At 41.0% G+C, this 17,582-nt stretch overlaps 6 non-coding genes and 5 pseudogenes across 6 annotated transcripts; all 11 read right to left on the reverse strand.

The window, feature by feature from the left end:
* Positions 1–4,944: 4,944 nt before the first annotated feature.
* Positions 4,945–5,065, reverse strand: LOC142535064 (5S ribosomal RNA; annotated as a pseudogene).
* A 2,432-nt stretch (positions 5,066–7,497) lies between these two features.
* Positions 7,498–7,616, reverse strand: LOC142535027 (5S ribosomal RNA). The gene has a single exon (XR_012817320.1). It is a non-coding gene; the product is annotated as a 5S ribosomal RNA (ribosomal RNA).
* A 685-nt stretch (positions 7,617–8,301) lies between these two features.
* On the reverse strand, positions 8,302–8,420 carry LOC142535055 (5S ribosomal RNA; annotated as a pseudogene).
* A 682-nt stretch (positions 8,421–9,102) lies between these two features.
* On the reverse strand, positions 9,103–9,221 carry LOC142535053 (5S ribosomal RNA; annotated as a pseudogene).
* A 667-nt stretch (positions 9,222–9,888) lies between these two features.
* On the reverse strand, positions 9,889–10,006 carry LOC142535045 (5S ribosomal RNA). Its single transcript, XR_012817337.1, has one exon. It is a non-coding gene; the product is annotated as a 5S ribosomal RNA (ribosomal RNA).
* Positions 10,007–11,242: 1,236 nt separating this feature from the next.
* On the reverse strand, positions 11,243–11,361 carry LOC142535046 (5S ribosomal RNA). The gene has a single exon (XR_012817338.1). It is a non-coding gene; the product is annotated as a 5S ribosomal RNA (ribosomal RNA).
* A 681-nt stretch (positions 11,362–12,042) lies between these two features.
* On the reverse strand, positions 12,043–12,161 carry LOC142535037 (5S ribosomal RNA). The gene has a single exon (XR_012817330.1). It is a non-coding gene; the product is annotated as a 5S ribosomal RNA (ribosomal RNA).
* Positions 12,162–12,844: 683 nt separating this feature from the next.
* On the reverse strand, positions 12,845–12,963 carry LOC142535047 (5S ribosomal RNA). The gene has a single exon (XR_012817339.1). It is a non-coding gene; the product is annotated as a 5S ribosomal RNA (ribosomal RNA).
* A 2,322-nt stretch (positions 12,964–15,285) lies between these two features.
* LOC142535065 (5S ribosomal RNA) lies at positions 15,286–15,405 on the reverse strand (annotated as a pseudogene).
* Positions 15,406–16,087: 682 nt separating this feature from the next.
* On the reverse strand, positions 16,088–16,206 carry LOC142535042 (5S ribosomal RNA). The gene has a single exon (XR_012817334.1). It is a non-coding gene; the product is annotated as a 5S ribosomal RNA (ribosomal RNA).
* Positions 16,207–16,868: 662 nt separating this feature from the next.
* Positions 16,869–16,989, reverse strand: LOC142535066 (5S ribosomal RNA; annotated as a pseudogene).
* Positions 16,990–17,582: the final 593 nt, after the last annotated feature.

The following is a 17,582-nucleotide window of genomic DNA, read 5'->3' on the forward strand; positions in this document are numbered from 1 at the left end:
TTTAGATTTTCAAGCCCAATATTGAATCATCCTACAATGCCCTTGATTGTCATTCCTTATTATATTATAAGCCAGATTATAATCAAGTTCTAATTATCTCTTCAAGCTCAAATCACCGAAAAGTCTTATCATTTAAACCATTCAATTCTCACTTACTGCTAAACAAATCCCTAAATTTCTTAAAAAATTCAAAATTAGTTCTTACTTTCCTCGAATATTATCCGAATTTGTCCTTAATCTCGAGAATCCAAAAATTACCCATAAGTTCTTGGCGTTCCTAATCCCATTTTATAGGTTTCTCGTAACATAAAATTCAATAATCTTAACTTTATTAGACCCAAGATCAATTCTCATAACCTCGAAAATTACTGATTTTACCCAAGTGTTCCTCAAAAGTTCGAATTTTAATCCTCAAAATTTCAAAATTTACAATTTGGTCCTTAAAATTGTCAAAGATTACAATTTTGGCCTTATAACTCCTCGAAATTTGCATTTTTTTCCCTAAAATTTTCGACTTGGACTCATTAAACCTTAAAATTCTCAAAACTAAAAATTTAATCCCAAAGTTTGGTAAATTCGAAAAAGTCCCTTAGAATTTTATTGTTGCACTTAGGTCCTCAATTATTGATTATTACAATTAGGTCCTTTAAATTCTCAATCAATTCAATTAAATCCTTAGGTCCCATTAGGTAGAGCATGCATCCTAAATAAATTCTACGTTATTATAGTTCCAAAGATCGTCGTAGTTTTCGAATCATTAATCCTTGTATGGATTCATCAAAAATTAATTCAACTAGCAACCACGAACTATCAATAATTTCTTAGAAATTCTACAAGTCCCAAAAGCATTCATAACTTTCAAGATTAACTTATTACCCCAAAGAGTAGAACATCAGTACTTCTAACCTAAAAATCGATATAATCAAATCATTATCCACTTCTCCTAAAGACCAATATTCGAATTCTTAGACACGTCCAATTCCAAACGTAACCAACATGCAATTTAATCTAGTTTTTAAAACAGTAAATCCTTAAATCATAAAAGCAGTTAAACATATACCGTAAATCATCATAAAGCGTAAATCATGTTAACATGCAGGTGATATAAGTAAAACATTTAAAACATTGAAGTCATAAAAGCTTACAGACTTGAGGCTTGAAGACTGAGCTGCAGAAACTGGAGGTGGCACAACCCTATACATGGCCCTTGCTCTGATACCAACTGTAACGTCTCACTCATTTTTAAAATTCTACTAGACATTTTTTTAAAATAAAAACTCGCATTTTCGAAATAACATTTAAAATAATCGTAATAATTTGACGGTAAAAAAATAACCAAACTCATCTACAATCATACGAAAACATAAACTAATAAAAATCTTAAAATCATCAACGTGTGAAAATATTCATTTCCTCTCAATCTCATAAATCGTAATGCGGAAAACATGTGGTCCTCGGGTCGTGTCATCGCACCAGGTCTGCCTACTTAGAGTCGGCACCTATAGTCTCCTCAACATTTAGCTCACCTGCATCACACACGCCTAGTGAGTCTAAAGAATCAACACACCTATACTAGAAATAACAAGTACATATACATAGCACACACCAGTGAAAAATATCATACTCAACATATCTTTCATGAACTTAAAAGCATAACATAAACGTGAATTGTAAAATCATAATGCCAACATACCTTTCATAAACTTTAAAACATGAATATAAACATGTCGTATCAAATCATATCGTATTAAATCATGTCATCATAAACTTAAACATTTTCTTTTTAATTGAATTCAGTTCATTAGTTGTGACTTTCGTATCAGCTCTATCGTATCAGCTCTATCGATGGATACATCTATAAAACCGTGGTACCCGGCGGCGGGGACATCAGCGACAGCATTACCCGTCCACTGAGCCTTGGCCTCAGCTCATCATATCTCATATCATGTCAATGAAAATACGATCGTCGGTCTCCCTCTGGGGCCTTCTCCCGTAAACGGGCTCCCTCTAGAGCCTTTTCCCTCACGATATCTCCAATCCTATCATCGTATACATATACATCGTCAGTCACAACCAACTCCCATCCTTCAAAAATATCATCATATTCACCACTTAATAAAAACATGCATATACGTAATTTTTCCTTTAAACCAAGCATGCAACGTATATTTTCATAAAATCTTAAAAATCGTGATGGCATAAAACTTTAAAATATAGTAAATTTGTGCTCATGGCGCTGCCAGGACCAACATCTAACCCCGGGTGCAAAATGACCATTTTGCCCCTGGAAACCCAAAAATTACCATTTTGCCCTTGGACGTAAAATTTCACGTTTTTGACATTTTCTTAATATCATTGACTTTAACATGTCCTAAATAATTATTTAAGCCTACAAAAATTTTCCCATATTTTTATTTGGCTTAAATCGATGAATTTTAAATTAATTTTTAAACATAACATATTAACGCGCTTTAATCCCGAATTAAACCAAACCTTAGCATAAAATTCCCAAATTAAAAACTTAGACTTCTTATAATTATTTGACCTTAAATATAATTTTTCATAATTTAATAAAGCTTAAATCTAGCGTTTCAATTAATTCTGTAATTAACGTTTCGTGTTGCGATTAAATCCCGGATAAATCCAAAACTCATTATTTTGATCTGAAGCTTACCAAATTCCTTAAAATATCCCAACACATATTTAAAAGCATCCCTAGACGTAAACTCGAGCCCATTTTATAACTTAATCGAATTGTTTTAAAACTTGGACTGGTGTCTCGGTTTTAACCCGAATCGACTCGAAACTTAACCGTATTTTTCCCAACTTTTTACCACACCTAATAAACACTTAAAAGGCCTTATAAACATCCAGACCCGTCGCTTAAACCATTCGATCAGGCCTTACAAAGATGCTGGAAATCAGCCTCTTCCCCTTTCGCCTACCCTACTACACTACCTCCCTATTCTCGCGTCTTAGCCCAACACCGATGGAACCAGGCACGTCTCAGCCTTTCCTAGACCACCATAGGGCTCCCCTGAACCTACTGCACCCACGCCATCAGCCTCATGAATCAGGCGTAGATCACCGTATCGCTACACTCCCCACAACACCAATCGAACCCAACTCGTCCAACTCTTCCCTTGAGGCTTCTAGGACAAGACCAGCAGCGTTTGCGCATTTCCAGACCATGATTCAGACCCACCAGAGTCTGTTCAAGGTCTAGAGTCGCCCTTGCACCACCAGACTTCACCTACCCACCGATCTAGACAAAGAAAACGAGAAATCCCAAGCCGCTACACATCTCGGCCTTCACTCCAAACCTACCGAACCTTACACCAGCCTCATGACTCCACTAACTTGCTCTAAACGGTCCCTCAGCATCAACAAAACGGCAGCCTCCTTGCACAATTCAAGAAAATGTGAGACTTGAAACAAAAAGAATGCAATAAACACAAGAAAATCAAAGATCTTCCATAGACAAGCTTGGATCAAAACTTTTCATGCATGAACACCAAACTCAGTATATAAAACGTGTATGATGCAGAAGAATGATATAAAGCGTGCCTGGTGAAAATATTTCGCAAGAAAACCGAAGAACGAGCGTCGGAAATCAAGTCGGAGAATTTTCTTACGCCTTGAATGGAAATGGCCGTGCTTTCAGCTGCTGGGATTTCTATGAAAATGTTGAGATGGGAGTGAGGGTGTCGGATGATTGGGGAGGGTAATGTTAGGTGTAGTGGGTCCATAGGGATTTATTATGTAGTTAATTAAAATATAATAGGCCATAAGTTTCTAATTAAAGATTTAAAAAGAATTTTAAGCCCAACAAGCTTAAAAGTAGTCTCATTAAGTCCAAACACACTCTCGAAAAATATTTCTTGATTAAAAGTTTTTGAAAATATTAGCCGAACCCTCAAAAAGTCTCCTGATTCGATAAAATTTGTTTACCGGGTAAAAATAAAATTCTGCAGATAAAAATACCCAATAAATCTCAATTCTTGAAAAACACCTTTAAAACATCTTGTATTAATTAATAGAACTTAATCGTGTAATAAAAATAATTTTCTTGAAAATTCTCCGGTCTCTGATCCTCGTTCAAGAGCGAAATGCAACTTAAAAACCTTAATGCATGAACTTATAAAATGTATGGAATAAATTCTACCATGCATGAATTATGCATAAAATGCATAAAAATAATTAAACACAATTTAATAAAATAAAAATACATTTTATGGTTTAAAAGAATTTAATGAAATACCAAAGAATTTAATGATTTGCATGCATGTGGTTTACATGGACTTTTCGATTTTCGAGACGTTACAAGCGGCACTGCTTTCGCCCAATCAGAACCAAGAAGTTAAGCGTTCTGGCGCGATGCCAGAGCTAGGATGGGTGACCTCCCTGGAAAGTCCTCGTGTCGCGACCGTTTACGTAAATTATAGCTAAAATTGTTGAAATAATTGTTTTTAATAAGTTAACCATCTCCGGAGTAATCTGCGTCATACCCTTCCGTACAGAACCGGCTCACGACAACAAAAATCGCTAAATGTTCCCAGAAAATTGAAAAAGAAAATAAGAAGAAGAAAATAACGAATGTAAAGCTATTATTATGCCTCGGATACGATAAAATGGAACCGGAATCGAATTTTGGACTTCCTAAACGGATTTATCGAGTAAAACGAAAGCTTAACAGAAGCGGAAAATAGGAAATTAGAGGGTCTTAGAGAAGGAATTCGGCTAAAATCTCTCCAGCTCATTGCGGAGTAATCAGTCTCGTTCATTTTCCCGTTTACAATCAAATTAGGCTACAATTTTGTCCAAATCCGGCAGTGCCCGAGCTACGTTGATTTCACATGTCTTATCTGGTCCCGATCGAGATTCAGATGATTTGAGCCGAAAATCGTCTGTCAACAAGTAATCAAAAATTGAAAAACACGAAAAGGGGTGCAACACGAGGACTTCCGAGAGGGTCACCCGTCCTAGAGTACTGCTCTCGCCCAAGCACGCTTAACTTCCGAGTTCTGATGGTATCCGGTGCATTACTGCTGGTATGATCCCACCCGACATTGAGTGGGATGTTTATTCTTATATCCCTCGAGTACGTGTGGCGCGGGCGGTGATGGACAACAAATAAATCCTTATATTATTTCGAAAATTCTGATTCAGCCCTTAAACGTTCGTAAATTGCCCTTAGGTCCCCAATCTTTCGAAATATGGCATTTTTGTCCCTTAAATTTCGATACTTGCATGTTGATTTTATACGCCGGGACGTAAATTTTATCGGTGTGGGTTTTTCAACAAAAAAAATACGAACTTTTTGGCAACCCCGCTATTTAATTCCCAAACTATTTTTACCAAAACTTTAATAACATTTTATTTAATTCTAATTAAAGACTAATGAGCTTAATTAGGGCTTAATAGGCCTAAAGCCTTGTTAGTGTTTAATTAAGTATATAATATGTAAACATTTCCCATAAACCTACGATTATTTCAAAAGCACACGGCCACAATTCTGAAAATACCTAGATTACACGGAACACTTATTCTTAAAAATTGAGGCAAACTTTCGAGCGTTGCCAAGGGAAAGTCTTAGCCAAGGTTCTTGCTCTGTTCTTCGTCATCGTCAATGGTTTTTCGTGCGTAAATTACGCATAGGCACACATATTCTTCCCTTCAAACCATCATCACATCATATTATATTTTTATGCATGAAAATTTTGGGAAACAAGTGACACTTTGAATTATTTTCGTTTTTATGCAATCCATGAAATTCCAAGCATGATTTTGATTCAAACTTTTGTCCTTTACATGTATATACGGGCTGCCATGATATAGGTTATGTTTAGGCATGATTTTACACGGGATATAGAGTCCTAGATAATCACCTTAACACCACACACGAAATAGAACACAAGCTGTGCAGCAACCTTCTGTCATGGAGCAAAGGGTTCGGTTTTATTGTTGCAGGGGCTAGGGCTTGGTTGGCTGGTTCCAGGGGTTAACCAAGGTCGTGGGTGAGTTAGGGAGAGAGTCCTAGCCATTCTAGGACTCGGGTTCAAGGGCTGGGAAGGAGTCCTAGCAAGCTATGACTCCCACCCGAGAATCAAGGGGAATTGCGTGTAGGGTTCTGGGCTTGTTGCAGGCTTGTGGGCGTGGTCTAGGGGGCCTGGGAGTGCACAACAGGTTGGTTCGGTGGCTGGGTTCGTTGGTAGGGGCAGGGAAGCTTGATCAAGAGTCCTTGTCCAACAAGGATTTCTCGGCCAGCTTATGGTAGAGGAGTATGGGGCTCGTTTTTTTTGTTTGGGGTGTTTTCCGTGGGATCTTTGGGTCCGGTAGGGTACTTTAGGATGTTGGTCAAGTTTTGGATCAACATGGTTCGGGGGTAACTTGTGAAAATCAAGAGATGGCTCGGGGTCGAAGATTTTGGGTCATTAGAGTTTTTTAAACTTGAGAAAATTGAAAAATGGTTCACGGGGGTCGTGTCGTGGTTCATAAGGGCTAAAATAATATAAAACGACTAAATTCTCAACTAGTACCAACACTTAGGAATCTTGGTACTTAAGTCTGGAGGTCCTGGGTTCAAGTGTTGGGGAAGGCGAAAGAAACCACTTACCAGGGGTGAGATATTCTATGAGTGACGGTGCATTGGCATGGGCCGAGGCCCATGCTGGACCATCCTAACGACCCATGACAAGTAGTGGTGCGTGGGTATGGGCCGAGGCCTTTGTTGGTTCAGCCTAATGGCCCATGATGGGCCATTAGGCTGAACCAACGAAGGCCTCCACCCATGCTGGACCATCCTAACGACCTATGACCAGTAGTGGTGCGTGGGTATGGGCAGAGGCCTTTGTTGGTTCAGCCTAATGGCCCATGATCATTACAGCACAATTCTCGCCCAATCAGAACCATGAAGTTAAGCGTTCTGGCGCGATGGCAGAGCTAGGATGGGTGACCTCCCTGGGAAGTCCTCGTGTCACGACCGTTTACGTTAATTATTGATAAAACAGTCGAAATAATTGTTTTTAATGAGTTAACCGTCTCCGAAGTAATCTGCGTCATACCCTTCCGCACATAATCGGCTCACGACAAAAAAAATCGCTAAATGTTCCCAGAAAATAGAAAAAAAAATAGGAAAAAAAATTAGCGAATGTAAAGTTATTATTATGCCTGCGATACGATAAAATGGAATCAAAATCCAATTTCGGACTTCCTAAGCGGATTTCTCGAGGAAACGGAAGCTTAACAAAAGCGGAAAATCGCAAATTAGAGGGTCTTAGAGAAGGAATTCGGCTAAAATTTTGCCAGCTCATTGCGGAGTAAAGAGTCTCGTTCGTTTTCCCGTTAACAATCAAATTAGGCTACAATTTTTTCCAAATCCGACAGAGCCCGAGCTACGTTGATTTCACATGTCTTATCTGGTGCCGATCGATATTCAGATGATTTGAGCCGAAAATCATCTGTCAACAAGTAATCAAAAATAGAAAAACACGAAAAGGGGTGCAACACGAGGAATTCCCAGGGGGTCACCCATACTAGTACTGCTCTCGGCCAAGCACGCTTAACTTCGGAGTTCTGATGGGATCCGGTGCATTAGTGCTGGTATGTTCGCACCCGACATTCAGTGGGATGTTTATTCTTATATCGTTTGAGTACGTGTGGAGCGGGTGGCGATGGACAACACGCGGCACTGCTCTCGCCCAATCAGAACCATGAAGTTAAGCGTTCTGGCGCGATGGCAGAGCTAGGATGGGTGACCTCACTGTGAAGTCCTCGTGTCTCGACCGTTTACGTGAATTATAGCTAAAACTGTCGAAATAATTGTTTTTAATGAGTTAACCGTCTCTGGTGTAATCTGCGTCATACCCTTTCGCACAAAACCGACTCACGACAAAAAAAATCGCTAAATGCTCCCAGGAAATAGAAAAGAAAAATAATAAGAAGAAAATAGCGAATGTAAAACTATTATTATGCCTTGGATACTATAAAATAGAACTGGAATCGAATTTCGGACTTCCTAAAAGGATTTTTCGAGGAAACGGAAGCTTAACAGAAGCGTAAAATCGCAAATTAGAGGGTCTTGGAGAAGGAATTCGGCTAAAATCTCACCAGCTCATTGCGGAGTAACGAGTCTCGTTCGTTTGCCCGTTTACAATCAAATTAGCCTACAATTTTGTCCAAATCCGGCAGTGCCCGAGCTACGTTGATTTCACATGTCTTATCTGCTCCCGATCGAGATTCAGATGGTTTGAGCTCAAAATCGTCTGTCAACAAGTAATCAAAAATAGAAAAACACGAAAAAGGGTGCAACACAAGGACTTTCCAGGAGGTCACCCACCCTAGTACTGCTTTCGTACAGGCACGTTTAACTTCGAAGTTCTGATGGGATCCAGTGCATTAGTGCTGGTATGATCGCACCAGATATTGATTGGGATATTTATTCTTATATACCATGAATACGTGTGGAGCGGGCGGCGATGGACAACACGCGGCACTGCTCTCGCCCAATCAGAACCATGAAGTTAAGCGTTCTGCGCGATGGCAGAGCTAGGATGGGTGACCTCCCTGGGCAGACCTCGTGTCGCGACCGTTTACGTAAATTATGGATAAAACAGTCGAAATAATTGTTTTTAATGAGTTAACCGTCTCCGGAGTAATCTGCGTCATACCATTCCGCACAGAACAGGCTCACGGCAACAAAAATCACGAAATGTTCCCAGAAAATAGAAAAAAAAATAAGAAGAAGAAAATAGCGAATGTAAAGCTATTATTATGCCTGGGATACGATAAAATAGAACGGAATCGAATTTCGGACTTCCTAAGCGGATTTCTCGAGGAAACGGAAGCTTAACAGAAGCGGAAAATCGCAAATTAGAGGGTATTAGAGAAGGAATTCGGCTAAAATCTCGTCAGCTCATTGCGGAGTAATGAGTCTCGTTCGTTTGTCTGATTACAATCAAATTAGGCTACAATTTTGTCCAAATCCGGCAGTGCCCGAGCTACGTTGATTTCACATGTCTTATCTGCTCTCGATCGCGATTCAGACGATTTGAGCCGAAAATCGTCTCTAAACAAGTAATCAAAAATTAAAAAACACGAAAAGGGGTGCAACACGAGGACTTTCCAGGGGTTCACCCATCATAGAACTGCTCTCGCCCAAGCACGCTTAACTTCGGAGTTCTAATAGGAACCGGTGCATAAGTGCAGGTATGATCACACCCAACATTGAGTGGGATGTTTATTCTTATATCCCTCGAGTACGAGTGGAGCGGGCGGCGATGGACAACACGCGGCACTGCTCTCGCCCAATCAGAACCATGAAGTTAAGCGTTTTGGCGCGATGGCAGAGCTAGGATGGGTGACCTCCCTGGGAAGTCCTCGTGTCGCGACCCTTTACGTAAATTATAGATAAAACAATCGAAATAATTGTTTTTAATGAGTTAACCGTCTCCGGGGTAATATGCGTCACACCCTTCCGCACAGAACCTGCTCAAGACAACAAAAATCGCTAAATATTCCCAGAAAATAGGAAAAAAAATATGAAGTATAAAATAGCAAATGTTAAGCTATTATTATGCCTGGGATACGATAAAATGGAACCGGAATCGAATTTCGGACATTCTAAGCGGATTTCTTGAGAAAACGGAAGCTTAACAGAAGCGGAAAATCGCAAATTAGTGGGTCTTAGAGAAAGAATTCGGCTAAAATCTCGCCAGCTCATTGTGGAGTAATGAGTCACGTTCGTTTGCCCGTTTTCAATCAAATTAGCCTACAATTTTGTTCAAATCCGGCAGTGCCCGAGCTACGTTGATTTCACATGTCTTATTTGGTCCCGATCAAGATTCGGATGATTTGAGCCGAAAATCGTCTGTCAACAAGTAATCAAAAATAGAAAAACACGAGGAATTCCAGGGGGTCACCCATCCTAGTACTGCTCTCGCCCAAGCACGCTTAACTTCGGAGTTCTGATGGGATCCGGTGCGTTAGTGCTGGTATGATCGCACCTGACATTGAGTGGGATGTTTATTCTTATATCCCTCGAGTAATTGTGGAGCGGGCGGCGATGGACAAAACGCGGCACTGCTCTCACCCAATCAGAACCATGAAGTAAAGCGCTCAGGCCCGATGGCAGAGCTAGGATGGGTGACCTCCTTGGGAAGTCCATGTGTCGCGACCGTTTACGTAAATTATGGATAAAACAGTCGAAATAATTGTTTTTAATGAGTTAACCGTCTTCGGAATAATATGCGTCATACCCTTCAGCACAAAACCTGCTCAAGACAACAAAAATCGCTAAATGTTCCCAGAAAATAGAAAAAAAAAATATGAAGAAGAAAATAGCAAATGTAAAGCTATTATTATGCCTGAATATGATAAAATGGAACCAGAATCGAATTTAGAACTTCCTAAGCGGATTTCTCGAGAAAAAGGAAGCTTAACAGAAGCGGAATTCGTAAATTAGAAGGTCTTAGAGAAGGAATTCGTCTAAAATCTCGTCAGCTCGTTGCGGAGTAATGAGTCTCGTTCGTTTGCCCGTTTACAATCAAATTAGGCTACAATTTTGTCGAAATCCGGCAGTGACCGAGCTACGTTGATTTCACATGTCTTATCTGGTCCCGATCGAGATTCCGATGGTTCTCGCCCAATTAGAACCATGAAGTTAAGCATTCTGGCGCGATGGCAAAGCTAGGATGGGTGACCTCCCTGGGAAGTCCTCGTGTCCCGATCGTTTACGTAAACTATGGATAAAAAAGTCGAAATAATTGTTTTTAATGAGTTAACCGTCTCCGGAGTAATATGCGTCATACCCTTCCGCACAGAACCTGCTCAAGACAATAAAAATAGCAAAATGTTCCCAGAAAATAGAAAAAAAAAATAAGAAGAAGAAAATAGCGAATGGAAAGCTATTATTATGACTGGGATACGATAAAATGGAACCAGAATCGAATTTAGAACTTCCTAAGCGGATTTCTCGAGAAAATGGAAGCTTAACAGAAGCGGAAATCGTAAATTAGAAGGTCTTAGAGAAGGAATTCGTCTAAAATCTCGTCAGCTCGTTGCGGAGTTATGAGTCTCGTTTGTTTGCCTGTTTACAATCAAATTAGGCTACAATTTTGTCCAAATTCGGCAGTGCCCAAGCTACGTTGATTTCATATGTCTTATCTGGTCCCGATCGAGATTCAGATGATTTGAGACGAAAATTGTCTTTCAACATGTAATCAAAAAAAGAAAAACACGAAAAGGGGTGCAACACGAGGACTTCCCAGGGGGTAACCCATACTAGTACTGCTCTCGGCCAAGCACGCTTAACTTCGGAGTTCTGACGGGATTCGGTGCATTAATGATGGTATAATCGCACCCAACATTGAGTGGGATGTTTATTCTTATATCCTTTGAGTACGTGTGGAGCGGGCGGCGATGGACAACACGCGGCACTGCTCTTGCCCATTCAGAACCATGAAGTTAAGCGTTCTGGCGCGATTACAGAGCTAGGATGGGTGAGCTCCCTGTGAAGTCCTCGTGTCTCGACCGTTTACGTAAATTATAGCTAAAACAGTCGAAATAATTGTTTTTAATGAGTTAACCGTCTCTAGAGTAATCTGCTTCATACCTTTCTGTACAGAACCGGCTCACGATAACAAAAATCGCTAAATGTTCCCAGAAAATAAAAAAAAAATAAGAAGAAGAAAATAACGAATGTAAAGTTATTATAATGCATGGGATACGATAAAATGGAACCGGATTCGAATTTCGGTCTTCCTAAACGGATTTATCGAGGAAACGGAAGCTTAACAAAAGCGGAAAATCGCAAATTAGAGGGTCTTAGAGAAGGAATTCGGCTAAAATCTCTCCAACTCATTGCGGAGTAATGAGTCTCGTTCGTTTGCCCGTTTACAATCCAATTAGGCTAAAATTTTGTCCAAATCCGGCAGTGCCCGAGCTACGTTGATTTCACATGTCTTATCTTGTCCCGATCGTGGTTCTGATGCTTTGAGCCAAAAATCGTCTGTCAACAAGTATAAAAATAGAAAAAAAAGAAAAAGGGTGCAACACGAGGACTTCCCAGGGGGTCACCCATCCTAGTACTGCTCTCGCCCAAGCATGCTTAACTTCGGAGTTCTGATGGGATCCGGTGCATTAGTGCTGGTATGATCGCACCCAACATTGAGTGGGATGTTTATTCTTATATCCCTCGAGTATGTGTGGCGCGAGCGGCGATGGACAACACGCGGAACTGCTTTCGCCCAATCAGAACCATGAAGTTAAGCGTTCTGGCGCGGTGGCAGAGCTAGGATGAGTGACCTCCATGGGAAGTCCTCATGTCGCTACCGTTCACATAAATTATAGCTAAAACAGTCAAAATAATTGTTTTTAATGAGTTAACCGTCTTCGGAGTAATCTTCGTCATACCCTTCCGCACAGAACCGGCTCACGACAAAAAAAATAGCTAAATGTTCCTAGAAAATAGAAAAAAAATAAGAAGAAGAAAATAGCGAATGTAAAGCTATTATTTTGCGTGGGTTACGATAAAATTGAACCGGAATCGAATTTCGGACTTCCTAAACAGATTTCTCGAGGAAACGGAAGCTTAACAAAAGCGGAAAATCGCAAATTAGAGGGTCTTAGAGAAGGAATTCGGATAAAATCTCGCCAGCTCATTTCAAAGTAATGAGTTTCGTTCGTTTTCCCGTTTACATTCGAATTAGCCTACAATTTTGTCGGAATCCGGCAGTGCCCGAGCTACGTTGATTTCACATGTCTTATCTGGTCCTGATCCAGATTCAGATGATTTGAGCCGAAAATCGTCTGTCAACAAGTAATCAAAAATAGAAAAACACGAAAAGGGGTGCAACATGAGGACTTCCCGAGGGGTCACCCATCCTAGTACTGCTGTCGCCCAAGCACGCTTAACTTCCGAGTTCTGATGGAATCCGATGCATTAGTGCTGGTATGATCGCACCCGACATTGAGTGGGATGTTTATTCTTATATCCCTCGAGTACATGTGGCTCGGGCGGCGATGGACAACAAATAAATCCTTATATTATTTCGAAAATTCTGATTCAGCCCTTTAACGTTCGTAAATTGCCCTTAGGTCCCCAATCTTTCGAAATATTGCATTTTGGTCCCTTAAATTTCGATACTTGCATGTTGATTTTATACGCCGGGACGTAAATTTTATCGGTGTGGGTTTTTCAATAAAAAAATACGAACTTTTTGGCAAATCGGCTATTTAATTCCCAAACTATTTTTACCAAAACTTTACTAATATTTTATTTAATTCTAATTAAAGACTAAAGGGCTTAATTAGGGGCTTAATAGGCCTAAAGCCTTGTTAGTGTTTAATTAAGTATATAATATGTAAACCTTTCCCATAACCCAACGATTCTTTCAAAAGCACACGGCCACTCTTCCGAAAATACCTAGATTACACGGCCTACACATGCTTAAAAATTGAGGCAAACTTTCGAGCATTGCCAAAGGAAAGTCTTAGCCAAGGTTCTTGCTCCGTTCTTCTTCATCGTCAACGATTTTTCGTGCGTAAATTACGTATAGGCACAACTATTCTTCCCTTAAAACCATCATGAAATCATATTATATTTTTATGCATGAAAATTTTGGGAAACAAGTGACACTTTGAATTATTTTCGTTTTTATGCAATCGATGAAATTCCAAGCATGATTTTGATTCAAACTTTTATCGTTTACATGTATATACGGGCTGCCATGATATAGGTTATGTTTAGGCACGATTTTGCACGGGATTTAGAGTCCTAGATAATCACCTTAACACCACACACGCAATAGAACACAAGCTGTGCAGCAACTTGCTGTCTTGGAGCAAAGGGGTTCAGTTTTATGGTTGCAGGGTCTAGGGCTTGGTTGGCTAGTTCCAGGGGTTAGCCAAGGTCGTGGGTGAGTTAGGGAGAGAGTCCTAGCTATGCTAGGACTCGCGATCAAGGGCTGGGAAGGAGTCCTAGCAAGCTATGACTCCCACCCGAGAATCAAGGGGAATTGCGTGCTGGGTTCTGGGCTTGTTGCAGGCTGGTGGGCGTGGTCCTGGGGGCCTGGGTCCTTAAGGGGTGCACAACAGGTGGGTTCGGTGGCTGGGTTCGTTGGTAGGGGCAGGGAAGCTTGATCAAGAGTCCTTGTCCAACAAGGATTTCTCGGCCAGCTTATGGTAAAGGAGTATGGGGCTCGTTTTTTGGTTTTGGGTGTTTTCCGTGGGATCTTTGGGTCCAGTAGGTACTTTAGGATGTTGGTCAAGTTTTGGATCAACATGGTTCGGGGGTAACTCGTGAAAATCAAGAGATGGCTCGGGGTCGAAGATTTTGGGTCATTAGGGTTTTTAAAACTTGGGAAAATTGAAAAATGGTTCACGGGGGTCGATTCGTGGTTCATAAGGGCTAAAATAATATAAAAAGACTAAATTCTCAACTTGTACCAACACTTAGGAATCTAGGTACTTAATTCTGGAGGTCCTGGGTTCAAGTGTTGGGGAAGGCGAAAGAAACCACTTACCAGGGGTGAGATATTCTCTGAGTGACGGTGCATGGGCATGGGCCGATGCCCATGTTGGACCATCCTAACGACCCATGACCAGTAGTGGTGCCTGGGTATGGGCCGAGGCCTTTGTTAGTTCAGCCTCATGGCCCATGACCGTTACAAAAAAAGGCGCCTTTTTTTGTAACGATCACGGGCCATTAGGCTGAACCAACAAAGGCCTCGGCCCATGCTGGACCATCCTAACGATCCATGACCAGGGAAGTCCTCGTGTCGTGACCGTTTACGTAAATTATGGATAAAACTATCGAAATAATTGTTTTTAATGAGTTAACCGTCTCCAGAGTAATCTGCGTCATACCCTTCCGTACAGAACCGGCTCACGACAACAAAAATCGCTAAATGTTCCCAGAAAATAGAAAAAAAAATCGGAAAAAAAATAGCGAATGTAAATTTATTATTATGCCTGGGATACGATAAAATGGAATCGGAATCAAATTTCAGACTTCCTAAGCGGATTTCTCGAGGAAACGGAAGTTTAACAGAAGCGGAAAATCGCAAATTAGAGGGTATTAGAGAAGCAATTCAGATAAAATCTCGCCAGCTCATTGCGGAGTAACGAGTCTCGTTCGTTTACCCGATTACTATCAAATTAGGCTACAATTTTATCCAAATCCGGCAGTGCCCGAGCTACGTTGATTTTACATGTCTTATCTGCTCTCGATCGTGATTCAGACGATTTGAGTTGAAAATCGTCTGCCAAAAAGTAATCAAAAATAGAAAAACACGAAAAGGAGGACTTCCCAGGGGTCCACCTATCCTAGTACTGCTCTCGCCCAAGCACGCTTAACTACGGAGTTCTGATGGAATCCGGTGCATTAGTGCTGGTATGATCGCACCCAACATTCAATGAGATGTTTATTCTTATATCTCTCGAGTACGTGTGGAGCGGGCGGCGATGGAAAACACGCAGTACTGCTCTCGCCCAATCAGAACCATGAAGTTAAGCGTTCTGGCGCGATGGCAGAGTTCGGATGGGTGACTTCCCTGGGAAATCTTCGTGTCGCGACCATTTACGTAAATTATGGATAAAACAATTGAAATAATTTTTTTAAAGAGTTAACCGTCTCAGGCGTAATCTCCGTCATACCCTTTCGCACAGAACCGGCTCACGACAACAAAAATCGCTAAATGTTCCCAGAAAATGGAAAAAAAAATAAGAAGAAGAAAATAGCGAATGTAAAGCTATTATTATGCCTGTGATACGATAAAATGGACCGGAATCGAATTTGGACTTCCAAAGCGGATTTCTCGAGGAAACGGAAGCTTAACAGAAGCGGAAAATCGCAAATTAGAGGGTCTTAAAGAAGGAATTCGGCTAAAATCTCGCCAGCTCATTCCAGAGAATGAGTCTCGTTCGTTTTCCCCCGTTTACAATCAAATTAGGCTTCAATTTTTTTCAAATCCGGCAGTGCCTGAGCTACGTTGGTTTCACATGTCTTATCTGGTCACGATCGAGATTCAAATGATTTGAGCCGAAAATCGTCTGTCAACAAGTAATCAAAAATAGAAAATCACGAAAAGGGGCGCAATACGAGTACTTCCTAGGGGGTCACCCATCCTAGTAAAGCTCTCGCCCAAGGACGCTTAACTTCTGAGTTCTGATGGGATCCGGTGCATTAGTGCTGGTATGATCGCACCCGACATTGAGTGGGATGTTTATTCTTATATCCCTCAATTACGTGTCGAGCGGGCGGCGATGGACAACACATGGCACTGCTCTCGCCCAATCAGAACCATGAAGTTAAGCGTTCTGGCGCGATGGCAGAGCTAGGATGGGTGACCTCCCTGGGAAGTTCTCGTGTCGCGACCCTTTACGTATATTATGGATAAAACAATCGAAATAATTGTTTTTAATGAGTTAACTGTCTCCGGAGTAATCTGCGTCATACCCTTCCGCACAGAACCGGCTCACGACCTCAAAAATCGCTAAATGTTCCCAGAAAATAGAAAAAAAAATAAGAAGAAGAAAATAGCGAATATAAAGTTATCATTATGCCTGGGATACGATAAATGGAACCGGAATCGAATTTAGGACTTTCTAAGCGGATTTCACGAGGAAACGGAAGCTTAACAGAAGCGGAAAATCGCAAATTTGAGGCTAAAATCTGGCCAGCTCATTGCGAAGTAATGAGTCTCGTTCGTTTGCCCGTTTACAATGAAATTAGGCTACAATTTTGTCAAAATACGGCAGTGCCCGAGCTACGTGATTTTACATGTCTTATCTGGTCTCGATCGAGATTCAGATGATTTGAGCCAAAAATTGTCTGTCAACAAATAATCAAAAATATAAAACACGAAAAATGGCTGCAACACGAGGACTTCCCAGTGGGTCGTAACCCATCCTAGTACTGCTCTCGCCCAAGCACGCTTAACTTCGAAGTTCTGATGGGATCCGATGCATTAGTGCTGGGATATCGCACCAGACTTTGAGTGGGATGTTTATTCTCATATCCCTCGAGTATGTGTGGCGCGGGCGCGATGGACATCACGCGGCACTGCGCTCATCCCAATCAGAACCATGAAGTTAAGCGTTCTAGCGCGATGGTAGATCTAGGTGGGTGACCTCCCCGGGAAGACCTTGTGTCTCGATCGTTTACGTAAAATTAGAGCCTAAACAGTAGAAAATAAGTGTTTTATTGAGTTAACCGGCTCAGGAGTAATCTGCGTCATACGCTTCCGCACAGAACTGGCTTACGAAACACAAATCGCTAAATGTTCCCAGAAAATAGAAAAAAAATAATAAGAAGAAAATTGCGAATGTAAAGCAATTATTTTGCCTGTGATACGATAAAATGGATCGGAATCGAATTTGGACTTCCTAAGCGGATTTCTCGAGGAAACGGAAGCTTAACAGAAGCGGAAAAAATCGCAAATTAGAGGGTCTTTGAGAAGGAATTCGGCTAAAATCTCGTCAGATCATTGCGGAGTATTGAGTCTTGTTCGTTTGCCCATTTACAATCAAATTAACCTACAATTTTGTCCAATCCGGCAGTGCCCGAGCTACATTGATTTCAC

The sequence above is a fragment of the Primulina tabacum genome, unplaced genomic scaffold, assembly GCF_025594145.1.
Source record: "Primulina tabacum isolate GXHZ01 unplaced genomic scaffold, ASM2559414v2 Contig796, whole genome shotgun sequence".
Taxonomy (NCBI): domain Eukaryota; kingdom Viridiplantae; phylum Streptophyta; class Magnoliopsida; order Lamiales; family Gesneriaceae; genus Primulina; species Primulina tabacum.